Here is a 21,392-nt window from a genome sequence, read left to right on the forward strand (position 1 = left end):
ATACAAAGTTATTGAATATAACAGACTAAAAGTAGATATAAAATTGTATAAATAAAAAATATAAACAAGCAAGTAAATAGCGAAAGAAAAGAAAATGAAAATGCGACAGTAAGGAAAAAAATTTTTTAAATGGCTCAATTACCGAACAACTACTCTTTTACCCAGCAGGAATAGGTATTACTAAACCATACCATAGCCAATCCTTGGCGCACTGAACTCAACTACTCCCCCATATATATTAATCCTCCGAATATCTGTCAAACCATCCCACAACGCATATACATCGAACTTTCCTTCTTTGTCATAAAACTAGAACCTCAAACCGCCTGCGAGATGCTTAAACTATCCATTTTTACCAAGAATCCTAAAGGAAGCAAAAAAAAAAAAAAAACTGGAAAATACTAAGAAAGTCTTGATCCAGATTCACAATTTTTCCTCCTCTTCAACGTAGCTACAAGAAAAATCAACGTTCTGAACTCTAAATCAGAAATAATATCAAGATGCATACACAAACCGAAAAAATGATAAATATGGAAAAACTCTAAATTCTGCGATAAACTTCCTCCAACCTAGGACAAATATATGTGGCCTCTAAAATAAACCGTTCTAAATAAACCCTACCTGTCCCCCATTGCAATTCCTCTCAATTGCTATAAACGGTTGACCAACCTCTGTCACATGTCCCAAAATAGCACCCAATATCTGACACTAGATATATAACACCTCCTCTTTTAAGAGAATCAACCTGGAAACTCTTGCCCATCAATACAACCTCTACTTTACCTTATTTCTCACTAAACCTCAGTTATAAAGAATGTTCCCCATCGCACTCTCCGTCAGTGACTTTATTGTTAATAATAAAATAAAAAATATCACAAGAACATACTCAGAACACCCCTGAATGCACCTTCCCCTCTACTTGACCGATCTAATTATCTTGCAACCATCTCATCCATACCAATGTTGATATACAATAGTAACGAAATATTCTTCTTTTTTTTAAATATATTTATCATCACTTATAAATTTTTCCCCAATACGCTCTCAGACATCTTTTTCTCATAGCCCTTTATTTTCTTCACTTCAGGCAATAATTACCATGTATCTGTACCGCCGCCTCATCCCTTAATGAATCATTATATCTGTCAACACCATATTTGCTCCACTTTCTAGAATTTAACTCTCCCCTACAAAAAAAACTCTATAATACTCCACATCTTTATACAAATTTTATATTAAATCTTAATAAATTTGGCCTGTTATAACTTGATATATTCTTAATTACAGCAGAGAATCTCACAGTTACTTCCTAAGATTTATAACCCTAATATAAACTTTCAAAAACTAACCACTTCCCACTGTTAACGTGCCAAACGTCTAAGATCCATCGCCTCTCTTTCCCATGGCTTTTAGCATATATATTTTCCCCTACTTCTCCCTCATCACTTTGTACCTAATCGTTACTCAGCAACTGATATTTTACATTCCTGTTTCTTTTGAACACTGGTCTACAATTACAGTAGTGCCCTGTATACAGCATTAAACATTTGCAACAAAATACAGTATAGTGGATAATACACACACATATATATATATATATATATATATATAATCAAATAACATTATAAATAACATCGTAAGGTAAGGCGAATACCGTAACCAGGGTCCGGAAAAACATTGTACATAAAACTGTACCTAACTCTTTTTTTATTTCAGTCTGGAACTATGCTACAATTATATTTCCAACATTTTAACATTCATTTATATAAACAACAATTATTCCTCGAAGTAATCATATCATCTGTTGTGTGGGTCTTTAATACACACCTAACACAAGTAAACTCAGAAGTACTTATATCATCCACCACAGACCAACGTAGTTTAATTCCGGACGAGAGACATTTGGAATCACAAACTACACCTTGTATAAAAATGCCGATTCAAACCATTTCCTCACGAAAATGTTGAGGTGGTATCCATCATTTTATTCTCATTCCACCTTTAACATTTTAAAAATTTAAAAATTCCCTTATCACCAACCACAACACATTACATTAACAACGCTGGATACCATCTCAAACCCTTTGTTTTTAAGAATTTTCTCCTACTATATATCTGTCCTTAATGTCGTATATTTATTTTTATTTTAGTACGATTTTTTTACTTCAGTTTTTATATTTTTATACATATATTTTTTGCATAAACTATTTATTATTAATTATAAAATAACATGGTATTTCGTACATCTTTATTATTCATTATTATTTTAAAATTTATATATATATCTGTATACTTTTCCTATATTCCTTTGTATTGTTATCCCTTATTCTATCGTGTATTTATCCTCTAAATTATTCATTGAAAAAATGTTTGTATTACATCCTTTATAATTTATCCTCTCACTTTTATTAATAATTGTATTAAATACATTATTATTAATTTATTGAATACGTCATTTAAATACAAAGTTATAATTTCGCTATCCCCATTAAAATATAGGGATCTAGCATAAATCACCTATTTCAAGTAAGCCTCTTCCAAAATTATAACCCATTAATACATACGCTTCAATAAGCGTCCTATTTCAATCCTTGACTATGTATTCATCTCGAAAGCTTGGTTACGCATATAGCACACATATATCTGTAGCTCACCATGCCAGATATGTTTTACACCTAATTTCATTATATAATCAAGCTATATTCCTTTCGTTGTCCTATTCCCTATCCACATTGTCTCAATATTTTATCTATCACCGCACACTTATTTCGTTTCTACTGTAACTGTCACTATACATTACACCCCTTTTATATTAAATAGCATCCTCTCAACTTTTCTTATGAAAAACCTAAGTATAAAGAGTTTTATTTATGGTACACTAGGTGTATTAGAATCAGTCATTAAAATTGCGTGATAAGAACTTTAATAATTCAACTAACTATATTTCGAAGCTTATAACTACTTGAAAAATGTAATTCAAACGAAAATTCATTTTCAATTAAAGGAGCAAAGACCAAATTAAAAAAATAACAGAAATAGCAAATTATGCGATATTTGTTTTTTAAATCAGTGTTCTATAAAAACGATTTAAAGAAAATCAACGAAATTTTACTTACTTCGATTGTAAAAATATATATATATATATATATATATATATATATATATATATATTTAAACATCACTTACCCATAAAAACACTATTCAATGAGTACTTTTATTCTTCATTATTAAGAATTTATCCATATTTATATTTTATATTCTATGTGATTTTTAAATAAAATACTGTTTTAAGCAAGTATTTAAAAAACGCGCGATCGGATGTTTTTCACAGTTGAAATAAAGGAAGCCCAATATCTGCTTATATCGCGTTGAATCTTCGGCGACACTAAGCGTCACAATTAATGTATTTTTCTAGTGCCTGTACTAAACCAAAATAAGTATTTTGGGTCCACCGTAGATGAAAATGAACATATTCACTTAATATGTTTTGCCGTTGAAAAACAAACCTACTCTTCCCGATTTTAAAAATTCTCTTAATGCAATACACGAGTTTTAATATGCTATATATTTTCTACTTTATCCAGTGATTTTTTAATACCTAAAAAAAGAAAACATTGAATGAAATAGGAAAATTGTCGTCAGCATCCGATATTTACTTGAGTATGTAAGCATTACATGAGCGTTTACTTTTAAAATCAACGTGGTGTAAAAAATGTTTTACACTTTGAGCTTTATAAGGAAATTTCCAAGACTATTTTATTTATTGATATTTTATCTTCAAATTGTGATATATAAAACTTTGGTGCGTAAATTAATTATTCACTTTTTAATATACATTTCAAAATGGGTTGCGAATTTAAAAAAAATGTTTGTTTAAAATATTATATTCGGTTTATTGGAAAGAGCATAAAATGGCACATTGACACTGAAAATATCGTAATTTTTACTAATAGTAAAATTTTGATAGATTTTTTAATTTTAAAAATTGAAAAACAATTAACTCCATTACGTAAAAAAACATGGATGCACTGTTTTTTGTAAATAAAAAATAATATTTCTATTATTTTTAAACAACTTTAATAGTTTATTTTGGAAGTATATTCCATAAAGAAAATTAACAACCCACTTTTAAAAGAGAAATTACGAGTTTTAAAAAAAATATTTTATTCGCAGTTTCAGGTTACATATATATATTATATATTCATTTTCTTATTGTAGTGATACTCTTTCTCTCTCTCTCTCTCTCTCTCTCTCTCTCTCTCTCTCTGTTTCTCTGTCTCTCTCTCTCGCTATATATATAATATGTATATATATATATAAAGAAATGGATGTTGTTTTTAAGATAAATACAACTGCGGATATTTAAAGATGACTACCTTTCCTCAGCAGGGGAAGGAGCGTTCTAAAAACACCCGTTTTTGCCATAAAGATTAACAATGGTACATAGACAAGACGAGCAAAATCTTTTTATAAAAAAGAGAAAAGAAAAGACGAGGGAATCAAATAACAATGTTTAATTTGTGTATTTTGCTTTTTTCCCGTCTGCCTGGCTATCATAATCTCTCCTTTTCCCTTTTTCTCTCTCGGTTTCTCTCCGTATTTCTCTCTTTTTCTCTATCTTTCTCCCCCCCCCACACACACTCATATATAACTTAGATCAGCTCGATATGCTTGGCCTTTTAACCGTCTATCCGGTTTTTGACTTCCGGTTTCAAAAAATCTACCTGCGTATGTATTTCATAGCTGCGCGGTCTTAATTCGATATAAAACCACTGGTGCTATTCAAAGTATATACAAGGTCAACAACATCGTTTTTGTTTTAACGGATTTAAACGTGTTTTCTTGGCAAATAAATGGAATTTACCCCCGTTGAGTTAAAAAAAAAAACTGAACTGAATATAAACATAACTGTGGTCATATTTAAAACCGCATTTACTGCTTTTAGTATAGATCCTGTTGATTCTGACAATTTAATTTTTAGGCTTTACTTAAAAATATTTTCTCTTCGAGGAGGTGGAGCTAGAAACTTGGTTTTAGTAGTGCTTTTAGCACTTTATATTAATTAGTGGTTGCAGTAGTTACCTTGAGGCTTCCTGGTTGTTATTATTTCACTCATCCCTTTTAATCTTACCGTTTTAAGGACCAACGCGTAGACTAGTACATATATATATATGTATGTATATATATATGTGTGTGAGTGTGTGTGTGTGTGTGTGTTAGTACTTTTCTCTTAAAACAATAAAGCAGTTACTGTACGAGTTTTCGGCCATGTTTTTTTATTTTTAAATTACTAGTATTTTCGAAACGGCGTTATTTCTGAACTTGAAATTCTCTCGTTACATTAAATGGTATAATACCTGCTCTCTCTGTCCTCATATTAAATGATGGTTAAATGACTCATTTTGAAAATTCACTTTAAAATTGCATTATACCAACGAAGATATAATGTTCCAAAGTTTTATCTTCACTTATAAATCATTGCTTGTTTACTATAAAATGATGAATTTATGACGCTGGGTTTTGCTCTGCCCATAGTGCATCATTAACGATCGATTACATGTCAATACAAAAATTCTAATTCGATAGTAATATTTGTGTATATTGTTATCTTATGGCCATTTTTTGTTATAGAGACTAAGACGCATAGAGACCCTTCTGGTCAGATCGCAGACAAAAATTATAAATACTTCCTTTAGGAGTGTAGGTGGCATGAAAAAGGTTTACACATGAGAAACCGGTAGTTGAGTAATCAGACTGTAACTGTAAGGCAAAATAGGGATCTAGCCTGGATAGATTATTTAAAAAAAGTCTATAATAATACGTCATACACGTAACTACTGCGATAATTGTAATGATATAAGTACTACGAGATAATCAAGAAAACAATAGCTTGCGAAATAAATGTGACACGCAACCATGTTATAAAGCCAGAAAAATAGAGCAAAAGCACTCACTGAACAAAATATCCGAAATGAAATCTTCCCTGAACATAGTTTATAATAGTTTTTCTTTTGCCTTGCGAGAAATCTGTTAAGTAAACTACTGAATAAATATCGAAGTTAGTACAATTTTGTCAAGGACTCTAACAAGACTGCAACAAATGAACCAACTACCTGCTCTTCATGAATAAACTTGAGCTTTAAGCAGCTAATACATGAGCTGAAATCGAAGTTTACAGGTGTTACATAAGATAAACAAAACATTGGAGTACATTTAAACCGTGATAAATATCCCTATTACTCTATCTAAGCAGAGTAAAAAGACCAAAATTTATTTCATTTTATTAAGCTTAATAAAGACTGACAGCATATACTTAAAAGAGCACGAATCAAATAACGGTACCAGTGCATAATTTGGACAAGTAACTCAGCATCCGATAGGCTTTGCTCGGAAGAGAGCGCCCTGAGCTCGGGTTTGATTGTAATGTGATGTAAGATGTCGATTAGCTAATCAATGCACTGCAAAGTAGCCAACGAACTTTTCGAAACAAAATTGGAAGGAAATTAAAATCATTAAATTCTTTAAGCAGCACCCATTTGTAACAACCATTTTCTGAAAACGGTGTAAACAAAAAAAAAAAAAAATTGGAAATATTTAGAAAAATATTTGATGACGCCAGAACAAGCGGTCTCATATTGTCAACAAAAAAAAATTATCTGCTGAATCCCCCTTCTCCCCTCCAAAAAACAAACGAAAATAAACAAAAAAAAATGCGTTTTCGGTGGCGAGAAATGCATCATCGCCAAAATAATATCTGACAAGAATAGATGTGAGTGGAGATGCCTACGCACGCAATGCACCACTAACCTTCCCATGTTAAGAACGGCTTTCGAAAAACACCCCGATCCACCATGTTAGAACAGCTTTCGGAATAAACACCCACACCTACCTATGTTAAGAACTGCTTTCGGAATAGACACCCCTTCCCAACTTCTTTATTTAAAAAAAAAAATATTTTACTGCAAAAAAAACATAACTTATTAATCTTATTCTTGAAAAAAAGTCATTTATTGTTAGACAAACAATTAAAACACTTTGCTTATCTGTTTTCTCTTGAACTTTTCGTTTGACCAAAAAACAAAACGAACTGCAGCAAAAAAAAAAATTATTATATTGCAAAAAAAAAAAAAAATAAAACAGAAAACTTGTTACTGTAGGTCGTTGTTTCTTGGTTTATTTTTTGCTTTGTTTGTCTCTTTTGCTATATTTATTATGTTTCTCTCCTTTTTATATCAGCATCTCTTACGCTTTCATTATCAACGGAGTTCGGCGGTTAACGTCATATTCCAAGGAACGCCGATCGGACGCTGTGTTCCGCCTGGTTAATTTATGCACAAGTACCTAAAATAACTCATTTGTAATAGAAGAAGTCACTTTATTTAAACATGCCAATATGATAGAAAGATTGGTAGAAAATGATTTCATCGTGTAAGAAAAAAGTTGTAACACACAGCCCATAAACAAAAAAGTAACATTCATCTACAGACTTACTGTGTCAGTGATAACATAGAGATGTTATATTAATTAATTACACAGACAGATATTATTATGCTTAACAGAAACATCAGAAAAAGTGTCAACACATCAGAAAATCAATGTTTAATAAGTGTTGCTCTGCCCCGAGGAACATAACATTCAGGAATTTAAAGCTAAAACCTATTATGTCTGTGATCCTAAATATTGCGATTGGATCTTAAAATTAAGACAGAAAAAACAGTAGAACAATCGCTTATACAATTTTGATACAACATTTCAGATAACAATATCTTACAAAGAGATTGACTAAACGAGTCTTTCACGGAAACACCTAAATGAGGCGTTAGAAATTCAGCATGAAGTCACTTTGCAGATAACTAATAGGGTGAGTCGACTAACAAAGTGCTAGATATTTTTCAGTAATCCATTTATAAAAACATAGATAAAAAACACCCGGTGAAAAAAAGCTGGTTTTACTATGATCATGCGTTGATAATAATTAATGTCTAGGATTAAGACTTTATTACCTGGGATTTTATGAAAAAAGATGTGTTCAGCAACAGGAACAAGTGTGTGGTCTGTCAGAGAGAAGTAGAGAGTGTGAGCTACAATATATCAAATAATAACGTTTATCTATGGACGGACTAATATACAATGCAACGAAATAAAGTAGAAATAGCTTTTCAGTACCATCTGTACAAAATTAATTTCAAATATAGCAGCATGTCCTGAGAACATATATCAGACATAATATTGGTTATATACAATAATATAACTATCCAATTTGTTGTTATAGCCGATATACTTACAGGGAACTGCACTGACTACGTAATACACATAGTTTAGTTCATTTTCGTTAATGGTGCAGACTAAACAGAATTGAGGCAGAGATGATTACGAAATACAATTGCCTTATGCACGACAAAAAAAAAACAATAATGCAAGTAATTATAGAATCAAGCGATCCCATGTAAAACATTTTAAATAAATATCTGAATATTACACCTGGTGAATCAGGTACATTAGTGTTTAAAACGATTACGCATTGTAAGAAACGTAAAACCGATCACTCAGCCTGAAATAGCGAGATATTGTCAGTGAGTAGGATACGCAGTGGCTAGAGAAATAAAATGATAATTGTAAACAACACACACACACATACCTGCACACACACACACACACACACACACATATATATATATATATATATATATATATATATATATATATATATCTTCCCTGCAACCTCCTACCCACAGAAGAGAAGTTGCGAATATGTCTCTGTTTTATCGCTATTTTCATGGCAAGTGTTCATCTGAACTTCAACCAATGGTCACCTCTCGCCAGACTTTCAGGAAAAACACTCGTCTAGCGCAAACCACTATCAACAATTTCCCACACTATTTATCAGTGCCGTAACCTAAACGTAGACTACATGAACAAAACTTATTTATTAGAACTGCACACCTGTGGAATTCTCTTCCGTTTGCCTGTTTTCTAGTTGATTACAATCTGTTTTCATGTCCAATGTAGAAAAGTTCTTGATGAAACGTCATCCTAAGAAACCCAATTCACAAAATTTCCATTACTTATGTTTACTACGCTATAATCGCAACGAATAATGTATACCCATTAACCCTTATCCGCGAGTGGCCTCCGGACCTTGATAAGTGGTTACCTCTATGTAATATATATATATATATATATATATATATATATATATATATATATATATATATATATATATATATGTTCGCAAATTTTACAAAAATCCAACTTCTTACGTTTACTACGCTATTATTAATTATAACAGCCGTGTTACGGATCAGATTAAACGTTGTTTTACTTCAGTGGACATTTGTTTGTAAATAACCATACATATTCAGGGCTTTAACATCGGTGATCAAATTATTATACATAAGGAAGTTTGATGATAGCGTTTCTAGGCAGTAATCTAATATTTTATAGGGCCTGATTCAGAATGTGCCCTACTCTAGCTGCACGGAAGAGCTGTAATATAGTGAAACGATCTGTCTGTGAATGACTATATATATATATATATATATATATATATATATATATATATATATATATATTTGGATCATTATGTACCATCTTCTTCCAATTACGGGATTTCCTTGGATTTTACTTGTGCAAATAGAAATGCTTTTAACTTTTTTGAAGTTATACATTTCGATTTTACTGTCACTGGATTATTTATCTTCCACCAGACTATCCATTCATTTGTAATCACTTTTCTCTTCACCATATTCCCTCTGCTTCACTTTTTTTGTTTTCAAGTAAGGTCTTTGACTTACTTGTTGTTTCATCAAATACTTCTGCATGCAAAATTCGATCCCGCATTTTGCTAATTCCTACCCTCTGATGAGCAGGAAAGTATTTCTTCGAAACTCCGCGGATTAAGGACTATCCACTTATCTAGTGTTTCTTTTTCAGATTAAATATGTTTTTAACTCATTTAAAAATGTGTTTTAACATGTTTTATTAACTGTTTGCTCGTATTATAAGCTCTATTTCCTATTTGGTTTTATCGAGCCTTTTCATCTGGCTGAGATAATTCATAAATATTAATTCTTTAATATTTATAATATACTTTAATTTTACCATCTTGGATCATTTTGGTAAATTTAATTTTAATTTTTAATTCATATATATATATATATATATATATATATATATATATTCTTTCACATTCATATATGACTATATATATATACATATATAAAGTAAAATGTAAAGGGCATAAATAAAAACTGTTCAATTATTTGACCTTTCATTTCCTTTTGTTTTTTCTTTTATTTCTAAAAACAGAAATATTTTAAAACAGTCTTTTTATATTCTTTCATGTATATGACTCATTTATCTCAAAGGTTTAGGTGTAGAGAAAATAGTTAAATTAGATATCCCCGTGTAACATCGTTCAAAGGCAAACACTCTCATGTATATAAGTACATCAATTCGACACGATTTTATGTATAAAAGGTTTCGAAATTTAAAAAAAAACATCTTGTGTAAATACGGAAAGGCGGTTTGAAATAGATTTAATTATCGCAGAGAATTGAAATTTGTGAATAACATAAAATATCGTTTTGATTTAATTAATCTATTCTGACAAAAGTAAGATTAGTGAATACCAATTAAAAGCATACAAAAGGCTTCATTAACAAAGAGCAGTTCTCAATCAGAATAAAATGATAATCGGAATACGCCGACCAAATATCACAAGAATAATGGCATAGAGTATATGTAGATAAACACTGAAATGTGAATCTTTATTCTAAACGGAATGGTGATCTTTAGGCACATTTAGTTAATAAACGTGATGTACATGCTTTTATAATATCGTAGCAGTTCCGGTTGTCATTGCAGTATAAACACAATGATACAGCCGTGTCTTCTTCGGAAATCAAAGTTCTTTGATAACTGATATAACAAGGATGCATTTGTGATCCTAGAGGAATAGACCACATAGTAACATTCCTTTAGCTACTATTGTATTATTTGTATTCAATATTTAGTTGGATTTATAATAGTTATTTCATAGTTTAAGATTTTTAATATCTATTTTTTTACTTTAACTTTTTCATACAAAACAATGCATATGGTCACTTAAAGCGTAATTGATTACTGTGATAGGTACCATGATGTAAGAAAGACATTTTAGTGTGGATTTTGGAATCAAGATATTTGTCTACATCACTTGTAAACATTGGCACGGTTTGCACGATCCGAAAAAAAGAAGTGCTCAGAGTAAAATATCTACAAGCTCTAAGGAACCTTTACAATAAAGCTATGAAGGTTTGCTTTAGTTGAGTGGATCAAATGTATTGAATCAGGCATTTATAAAATCTCATATTTTCTTAATATTTCTCTCTTAACAGTGTCTGGTTCTTTCTCTGGAATTGGAGCAATAATAACACCGGTTATATAAAAGTATTTTGTTTAATTACGCGATTACATTAATCACTAATCTAATGCTTTCTTTTTGTATTTCAGGTTCGTTTTCGTAAAAAGGGTTTTAATTCATTATTATTTTAGTTTGTTTTTCTTTTTAAATAAAAGATATAATCGTCCTAGCAGTGAGCATTGAAAGATATGACAGTAAAAAATTAATAGAATAGTATAGCTATATCAATCTGTATAATTAAGACCCTGGATATTTTCAGTATACTTTTTTCCCCTATGCAATATGCAACATTTTTCAGGTGAGACTTCTCAAACAGTAATTATTAAATAGAATTGTTCGTATTTCGACGCACTCTCAAGCTAAAGTTTTTTTTTTTAGATTTATTCCTCGTTATATACTGCTTCGTTTACCATGACAGGAAAGAATTTATAAACAAATCAATTATATTTGTCGTATCGCATTTGATAAATATTGAAGAGTCAAGCCCCTTCGAAAAGAATACCACTTAGATTTTTTATCTGTTTAGCGACATTGGCATACAAATACACATACAATCTTAATCTAAAAAATAGTAATTATCAATTATAATCTAAAAATTATTCCCAAATTATATAGTTTCGTTTTCACTCACACTAATAACAAATGTCTATTTGTAAGCATGTATGTCCCTCTTGCGGTGGGAAGATATTAAAAAGTGGACAGTCAGCTCGAGAAGGTAACGCCCTAGAGGAGTGTAAATCAGGATTGGCAAAATATCTGAGCATCTGTATCGGTATTCCTCGGTACTCTCGCCTTAGGCGATAAGTTATAAACGTGCAATTTTCGCAAAGCGAGATGGCAAAGTCTATAAGGGTTGACTTCCTAGAACTGCACTAGATGTGTTACATACGCGAATTAACAGAGAACAAGACAATTCAACAACAAACTATAATTTGTTGTATTTGATTCTGAAGATAAACTGCTGACTGACGACTGACATGCATTACATAATAGTAAGAATCGTTATTAGAAGAAAATATTGGTATATTTAACATCATGTTTTGCTTGATATATGTCTAGTTCTTCGTATATTAACTTCGATGACTGTCATAAGATCATGGTAATCGAAAACTATCTAGTTATTTTATCGATTCCTAGAATATAGCTATGCATTTTCTGTTTTTCTTACTGTTTCTTAGTTTTTGTTCAATCAGAAACAATCGCTTCTCACATATTTCATAGTTTCATTTTTATTTATTTTTCAGGAAGAAATCGGCTTTATTTTGTTTGCGTTTGAAATTCTATTTATATTGCTGTTTAAAAATGTAGAATATAAGTAATTCCCATCAACTGTTTGGTTTCGAAACAAAAGAAACCAACAAATATTAATATTCCCTCTAATTCAAAAGGAAATATGGTTGTTGTGTGTTTAATACTCTGAGTGCAACATGAAAGCTTTAATTTTATACGAAATGATAAATCCTGTTGGGAATATCTATTTCTATGAATGTACCTTTTCTTCTTTATTTGTTAAGAAAGAAGGAGTCACACTTTATTGCTTTCCGTTAAAGAATCATTATTAATTCTGAAACACGCTCGAAACAAAAGGAGATTGAAAATAAGCAAGTGGCTGCATATGTCATGTGTGACTGACGTATCATGTAAGTATGCGGCTATTTCAGGAAATTACACGGTGATTCTGTTTGTAACATATTTAATGCTTAATATAACAAATAGTTGTAAATCATATGTGCCTAGAGTGGTGTGACATATGCGATATTATTGCTCAAATTCACAAAGAAACAAAGATGATACATGGTTGTGATAAGTTGGTCATTGCTTAGTTGAATATGCGATTTCAGATTGAAAGTCAGAATCGAAGGATATTTGTAGATGCAACATAACTACAGTGTGGGAAATTGTAGTTTAAGAGGATCAATAAGGATACAGTTGCAGCAACAAATAATAATAATAATAATAATAATAATAATAATAATAATAATAATAATAATAATAATAATAATAATAATAATAATAATAATAATAATATTTCACGTTCCAAATTTTCTCTTTCTTAGATTTATAGAATTCAAATTCATTGTACTCGGTTGAGTACCAAAGGTTTTACTTGGTTAAAAAGTATTAAAATGAAATATTTTTCTGTTATTGATTTGATTTTACGACACATCCTTTGTCATTAAGACACTACCTTTTTATCTTTTTTTTTTATTTACTTGGGAGCCACCACTTATCAAGGTCCGAACATAATGGTTTATAAATGTAAGGTAGAGGAAAATATTTAATGAATCTAGGGTAGCAGTGAAGAAATCGTTAATAGTGTAAATTGGATATAAGAATTTGAAATATATAAATAAAACATAACTATTTGAAACTGAGGAACACTTTTTTTCTCTATGCAGTGAACAACCATGAGAATTTGTATACCCAATAGAGTGGATTGATTTAAGGCTTATCAATTTGAATAATTTTCAGATGTAACCATTACTTCAATTAGGCACTGAAATGCTTAATAAATGTAATTTTAGTTTGTTAGCTCTGCATGATTAAGTTACAATTATCGCAAATATGCAAAAAAATTGTGGATATAAACTCTACATATCTAATCCGACGATCATTTATCTTATAACACATTTACACGGCGAGATTATGCACACCAGCATAATGACCTTTTGAGCTTTCCTCATATAAGCGAGACGTCTATGTGTTAATTATAGTATCACAAGCATAGAGTAACGCCTTGTTTCATCCGATTCGTTGTTACAAAATGTGAAATAGTAGTTTTGTGTATAGAGAGTTGTTCTTTATTTAGTACTAAACTTAACACTTCTACTTATCTTTCCGTGTTTTTTTCTGTATCTGCCTGCAACAAGGATAACATATTATTGCAATTATAATTTTAAAAAAATCGTTTATGGGTTAAATATTTTTAGTTATGTTCCGTTAATATGCCTTTGGTATAATAGACTGTTTATGTTTTTATAAATTTACAGGGTGTAACGATAAAATTGTTCCCCTCGAAAAGACGACAGGATTCCATTTCCGTTCGATGAAAACCAGTTTTATTTTTTGTTGCAGAGAATCTACTAGTTTACTAGTTGCGTATAAATCCCAGGAGCTTTCTGTCATGTGTGAAAGTGACACACTGTTCAACAAGCAAGATCAAAGATGTGTCACTGCACAACTTATGCTCTTTACTGATTCAAGTTATGACAACACGACCATTGCCAGCAAACTTAAAATGCAGATCTGGGCGGCTCAACGCCTGAGTCTTGCGAAGGTTTGAGCCACGGTTATGGTCTTTAGTATGGTTTTAAATGATGATCAGATCATGCTTATCTACATCTTTGAAGACGGCTTGAAAGTGTTCCAAGATGTGCTTAAGAGTGTGGTGTCTCTTGGTGCAATCAGGTGACCTCTGCCAGCCTCTAGGTGTGACAGCAGGCCCCGACATCGGCTCGAAAACCAAAGAGATGCAGACTTGGCTTTAGAAGGAGAGCTACGACGTTGTGCCCTTTTTTCACTGAACCCGCTGGATTTCGTTTGATAATACGTCGAGAACATCACCAACATGACTTCATACAACAACGAAGCTAGGCTGATCGCCGCCATCCACCCAGTATTCGCCAAGCTCCTTCCAGTGCTTGTGGAAAAGGCACGCTCACAGTTTCGGAACCGTATCGATGCAGTGATTGAGGATGCAGGCGGCTACATTAAATAGAGGTCAGCTCTATTACGTAATCACGTAACCTTAACAAATTTTTCAATAAATGTTTTACAATAAAGGTTAGTTTAATTTTATTTAGGGCGACGCATATATTGTTCCACCTTGTAGCCAACAATATAAAATATTAGCATTGTTTCTGAACTCAGTATCAATATATAGAACTGAGTCTTCCTTACTTGCTCTCATGTTCTTATATTAAACAATGCTTTGTTATCCGGAATTGTGAAACATTATTTCCTAAATTGTTAACTTAAACTTTATCGGAAAAAGGCATTTTATAATAATATGGAAATATGGAAGTTTCATTTCTCAGCCAAGTACCTGACGTATGACTTCACTACATTTTTTTACATTCTGAAGTAAGTTATCGTTATGCGGTAATTTATTAAATATAATTCCGTATTCAAGTATTACTTACTTCATCCTTGTATTTTTTATTTATGTGGAAATTTATGCATTAAGAGTAAATGTGTTTTTCTATTAAAGGTACATATAAATTACAACAAGCGTAAAGAATACATTGTAAGTTCTATATGTTGAAAAAATTTTAATCTAGTGTTCAATCAATATATTTCCGCCGTGTATCCATTTTTTAAATCTTTAAACGAAATACATAAAAGTTTAAATGTGATATTTATCATACAAGAAGTTGTCATTATAAATGCAGTCTAATTCCGCCATTTTGATACGCGCCTTTCGCGTCTGAAAATATTAAGCGTTTTGCGTATATATTCAAACTCAGTGTGTTAATTAGGTTTATAACATCGTAGGTTATTTTAATATCATAACATGTTCTGTTAAACATCTATTTTTCATTACATAGCAAATTAGGTAAATTCCGTTAAAGATACGACGTAATACTTTTATAGATATTAATATTCAGTGTTAATCTAAAATGGCAGGAGGAAAATTAAAAGTGTGAAAGCTCAGTGCAAGCTATATCATACACCAAGCTTAAGTATATCATAGCATAGTATATCATAGCAAAGTATATCATAGTAAAACATAGCAAAGTATGTCATACATAAAGCTTAAAAGTAAACTAACTTAGTCCAATCTTATTAAGAATTAATCTCATCTCTGTCAATGCAACTCTAGCTTTTAAAAATGTATAATGAAATAAGAGTAAGTTTATGATAATTTTTAACGCTTATATTTAAATATTCATAGATAACTTTTTTATGCATTTTTTAAATAAGTGTATACAAATTACAGAGTCGATTTTATCAATAGATAAGTCGATGTGACATAGTAATATTTTATACAGATAAAATGATCTTAGAATAAAAGTACCGTCAACTCGCCAGAATTGAATTATATGGAGGATTGTGAGTACTATGGCCGACTATTAGATGTATTAACAAAAATGAATATAACCTGCAAACGTTTGGCTTGCTTTTCTTTTTTACGGCGTATGACGTGTTATCAAACATCATTAATTCGTTCGTTTTATTAACCTTTTCATGGTTTAAGATTTTATATCTTCGAATATTTATTGGTTGGGTTTTTGTAAAGAAACATGTTGTTTTGGTTTTTGGTTTTGCAGAACATGATTTTATTTCCGAAAGAAAAACAAAAATATTACATCAATTGCAAACAGCAGATAATAATCCATTGTGTGGATGTGTCGTGAGAAAGTTGTTATCTTCAGAACACATCGGCTGCATGCATCAGGGAATCAACAACTTTGACCGTATACAATCCTATACATAAAATGACCCGAGGATATAATTTAAGTTGGTACTTAGAATAATGGTTAGATATGAAAACCACGTGTTCGTTAAAAGATTGTGCAATTGGGCTAGAAAATAAAAATAAAATATTGCACTTAAAATACTGAATTTCAAATGTGAATAAAATAATGTGATGGATGGTGACCATCTTATATAGCGGTATGTATTGCCAAGGCTGAATGATGGTTAAAAAGTCGTAAGTCGATATCAACTTAGAGGAGCTATTACTATTAGATGGCATACTAAACCACGAATAAAATTGGACAGTTTTAATATATAATAACGAATAACGATTGTATAAATGTAAACAAAGAAAAGAAAAACACAGAGAAATGGCATATCAGTTTCAAGTTGAACACTCAAATCGGCGTTGACCTCCTAGAAATTTTCAGCCGACAGATTATCCTCTCTTTCAATTTTCCGAAACCTAAAGTAAACCTTCTCAAGTCTAAATTATATGATCAAGATTTCCGATCACGAATGTACCACTATTTTTAGGATGACCCGACTGACAACAAATAAGAAGAGTAAATGTGCTTACAACCGATTTAAGTTCGGCTTCACAGACAATATAAAAACGGAAACAAAACCTGAGTTGAATAAATAATGATATATATATATATATATATATATATATATATATATATATATGTGTATGTGTGTATGTATGTGTATATATGTGCATATATATATAAGTAAAAAAAATCTAATAAAAACGTAAGTATAAAATGAAATTACAAAAGAAAATGTTGCTATTTATTCCAAAGTTGGTTAAAGAATTAAAATAGTGTTTCGATACCTGTTTCTAAATACCAAGATAACGTTCGCTAGAAAGAATGCATTTATATGAAAACTTTTGCGGATTCGTGTACATGGATTATTCTAAATGAGGTGCATACATAAACTATTGCACTTGGAATTATATAACTGAGTCCAAGTGCAAACTTAATATTATTTTAATTAGACTAATTTTCTTTAACGATATTTTGTAATGTTTGATATTATTTATTTTACGTGTGGTCTCATGTTTTTATATATGTAAGAAATAATTCCGTATACATTTTCATTCATGAATAAAAGATATTTAATGAAAAACATCAGATAAATGATCAACAGATTGTCTTAATTTTAATTACCAGTAATAGATTCGAGTCATAGACGATAAGAAAAACATGACAGGGTGAAAAGGTAAATGACCGACTTGCTATATCGCCGATTTCTCTCTCGCCTAATTTTTATAGCTTGTATATTTATTCCTGATTAAATTGCATTGTACATTTCCATTAGCTAAATAATTATGTTGCTTGCTGACGCTTAATAATTAATACATTTCAAAATGAATTATTATTCTCGGTGACATATGAAAGCAGCAGTTCAGTAGCACTGATTTGTCTGTTCAAAGTCGAAAAACAAAATAGATTTTTAGCATATTTTTTGATTCACATTATCTGAAAATGACCCATCTCTTAGAGAAAAAAATATATTTTATATTTTAGGCGATTATTGTCAGGTCAGTATTGGGTTTTAGGACAGTAAACTTGATTTCTCTGCTGCAATTGTTGAGCTTTTTAATTTTAATTACTTGTATTTATTGACCGTGTTTATTTTTAACTACTTTTTACGACATTACATGAAATTTTCTTATCTTTCTTGCGAAGACTTTGGGTTTGTGGTAAAAACAAAATCTGAGTAAAATTTCCCTTAAATCTTTTGCCGCTGAATGTTTTCTTTTATTAAATTTATATAAGTGCATTAAACCCAACTAAATATAAATAATTTTATACATATTACCGCAATCTAAACTTACATTAAAGTGAAAGATGTTAAAAGAGCAGCGCATTGCGTATCCTGAGTCAATGTCATTACTTAGTTTCTGTAAATATGCACATTTCCTAATTGCTTCTGAGTTATAAATGAAGGACAGGGACAACATAACAGAACCGTTCCCGACTGTTTATACGCGACCATCATCTTGTTTATATAAAACAAAACTTGCATTACTTCATGCGTAGATATATTTCTAAGAGCTAGGCAAGCACGAATAGAAAAGGAAAATATTATGGAGTTTATCTAAAAGATAAACATAACGATAAATAGTGTGTCAGATAGCTGTCAATCGGAGTCAGTAGTAAAATAAAAGTTGCACGTGCTAAAGCATTGCTACATCGGTTAGAAAGTCAGTTAGTTATCTAACACTGCATAGGTAGTAGGTAGGACAAAAATACGTCCAATTAAAAAAAGGTGGATAGATACGTCCAATAGATTAAAGATAAGAACTTTGTATAAATGAACGCGGTAATGATAATAGATGTATAGTTAGTAAATAATTAGAAAATCTGATAGGGTAGATAATTAATGTATTTAATATAATTACTGATGGGAAAATATTATTATAAAATATCAATGTTTATGCAATAAAATGTATATATATATATATATATATATATATATATATATATATATATATATATATATACATACAGTATTATAGCTGGTGAAGCAAAATATAAATATCCTATCTAATTATAAATGAAAGGTAAATAACTATTATTATTATTATTATTATTATTATTATTATTGTTAGTATTATTATTGTTATTATTATTATTATTGTTATTATTATTATTATTATTGTTATTATTTTTATTATTATTATTATTATTATTAATTTTTTTATTATTATTATTATTCTCACTATTAGCAGTATTATTCTTATTACTGGTGGTATACAGGAGACATAACTATCATTTTATTTTTATTAGTAATGGGATAAAGGATTAAAACTAGTATCAGTATTATTATTAGTGGGATAAATGAAAAAAACCTTTACGACTAATAGAATAAAGGGTGATTAACTATGATTATTGCTGATTGAGTATGAGATAACACAAAAGTAGGATTACATGCATTTTACTAATGGCAGAAGGGATAAGTAACCAATATTATCGTTGATACTAAATGTTACTAGTAGAAAATATATATGCATATTTTAATAACAATCATTACTGATGGAGTAAAAGAAAATAACTATTATTAATATTATTATTACTAATTAAGTAAAGGTAAATAATTAATATTTCATATCATAATTAATAATGGGGTAAATGGTAAATATAGTGTTGTTATTTTTATTAGCAATAATGCAGTAAAGTCATAGTGAATTGCTACAGTAAGAGCGTTTTTAATGACACGTGCTTCAGTGTATATATATATATATATATATATATATATATATATATATATATATATATATATATATATATATACACTTTCTCTTTGAGGGGTAAAAAAATTATATAATGGAATCATTAATGAAAGACTATAATTCCTAATTAAAAATGAGTAAAATAAAGTCAATGTTAGAAATAAAGATAACAGGGTGCAGACAAGAAAATAAAAAAAAAGAATGGAGTACTCAACTGACCTGTTTTACCCTCGCTTTTTTTTCAAAGCTGTATTGAGGGATTTGTTTTTGAGAAAAAAACACGAATGGAAATCGAAAATATGTACAAATAAAATCATGTTCCGTTACGTTATGTATGGGAGGGAAATGGAGGAAAACGATTGAAATACAGAAACTTTATATTACTCGAAGATCATAGAGATTAATAACGCTCAAACACAAGAGGCATTGTTTCTGCTTAAAAGGGAAAGATCCTTTCAACTGAACGTGTACAGAATCCAAGATCTTTAAATGAAATAATGAGTGGGCTCGACGTAGGATTGAAAAACATTCGTTTTAAGATCGCTGCACAAGACGGGGTTTTATATGGTGGTCAGTAATTGAAGACCCGCATGTATTTGGCAATTACGTCTGTTGTTTGCTGTCACATTTTTTACTTTGTTAGGTACGCGTTTTATACACTTTCATCCGGTCATAATGTTGTTCGACACACGTAGTTGGCACTGCAACTACATTCAAAATTGTAAATTACATTATTATTATGATGGGAGGGTAGAACACCTTTTCAAGAGGAGGTTATTTCCGTTATCGTAGAGAAAACGACACGTACATTTGAAGAAAATAACAATTTTGCACTGTAAAGCGGATTTGCTTTGCAAATTTCTCACTTACTGCCCCCAGTTAAGGCAAACGTCGATATACTGGTCATTTATTAACCATTTGAGTGTTAGTTATAGAAGACTCTGCTATTTTCATTTGTGTAACTGACCTAATCACATCCAAAGAGTACCCATTTTTGAGAGGATATCAGTAATTATTTTTAATTCCTAATCAATTTTAAATTTGAGTAGATCATAAGAGTGTTTTATGGTCCAAATTTTAGTTATCTTACGTTTCGGGAGCAAAATGAATCCCTGCGTGTATACAGACCCGTAAATGTAAGTATATTGTATGCTGGGGTAATGTAACTGGATGGTGATGTCGTTACTAATACACTGAGGAAAGCTATGGATAATTTAGACTCTCGTGCATAACTATAGTGTAACATAGAATATTTTTTTTATTAAGTAAGGAGAAAAAAGTATTTGCATCTATTCGGTTATTGAAGAGGCAAAATGTGTCGTCCAC

This window comes from Euprymna scolopes, chromosome 6 (genome assembly GCF_053919585.1).
Source record: "Euprymna scolopes isolate OS-2025 chromosome 6, ASM5391958v1, whole genome shotgun sequence".
Taxonomy (NCBI): Eukaryota; Metazoa; Mollusca; class Cephalopoda; order Sepiida; family Sepiolidae; genus Euprymna; species Euprymna scolopes.